A 1,200-nucleotide genomic window follows, 5' to 3' on the forward strand; every position below is an offset into this window, starting at 1 on the left:
TAGTTTTACACGTCTTGTGGTTATATTATCGTAAGAAAACCCATACTAGCCTGCCATGTGAGGTGTCATCTTCAATGCACTTTTATAACTGAATTCAAACTGATCGTTAATCATTTTTTGTGAAAGTTAAGCAGAATTTATGGCAACACTAAAGCGATGGGCTACATCATGTTGGTAAACAACGCCATCTACAGACAGATTTGATGTAGTTGACCTCTGAGATGGGAAATTCATAAATGATGTGACAAAGTAAAAACAAACTTTTCTATTTTTAGCATTTGGTATATATTTTGTGCACCACCAAACTATATTTATTAATACATATTTATATTTTAAGGAACCTCATAACTTTATTTTTAGTTGTTGGTCCTCTTGAACTTTATTGCATTTTACAATCCAAATAATATAATTCAAAAATCATGCTTTAACAAAGAGTGAGGTTCATTTTATTTTTACATTGTATTTGGAGTAGTATTGTGTTGTAAAGGCCTTTTCGAATAAACGAGAATTAGATTCATGCTTGCTACACAACCTTATTTCTGATTTGATGATAAGGTAAACCACTAGCTAATTTCAATACATCATAATCAAAAGCAATAAAAACGAAGATTGTATTAGGGATGACAATACAAATATGTAAAGGCGCCATCTACCGGCCATTGATTGCAACGTCACTTGCAGTTTTGCCTACATGTGACATGAAGTCGTCACACAAACGGCTGCCAAGTCATTTTACACATTTTATTTAACCAACGTCTACTCTAGACACTCTTTTAACAGAATAGTCGCTATGTACATTAATAAGACAATAATTAATTAAAGATAGGAATTGCCGCCTTTTGAACAACCTGTCAGTCTCCCTATGGTAACAGTGATTTTTATTCATTGTCTTCCTGTGTGTATGGAACCATTGTGTAGTCAACTGGCATGTCAGTGCGCGTGCGGTCCGTTATTTTCCGGGTTGTGTCACTGTCACATCGCCAGCTGACATTTGTAGTGAGGAAGGGAGGTCAAATTTGACTCTCTCTCTCTCTCTCTCTCTCTCTCTCTCTCTCTCTCTCTCTCTCTCTCTGTATCTCTCTCTCTCTGTATCTCTCTCTCTCTCTCTCTCTCTCTCTCTCTCTGTATAATGTGAGGTCTTTACAGATGTCTCTCTCTCTCTCTCTCTCTCTGTGTCTCAGTATAAGCAGTGGTGCTCGG

The sequence above is a fragment of the Notothenia coriiceps genome, unplaced genomic scaffold (assembly GCF_000735185.1).
Source record: "Notothenia coriiceps isolate Sejong01 unplaced genomic scaffold, NC01 NC01_scaffold00032809, whole genome shotgun sequence".
Taxonomy (NCBI): domain Eukaryota; kingdom Metazoa; phylum Chordata; class Actinopteri; order Perciformes; family Nototheniidae; genus Notothenia; species Notothenia coriiceps.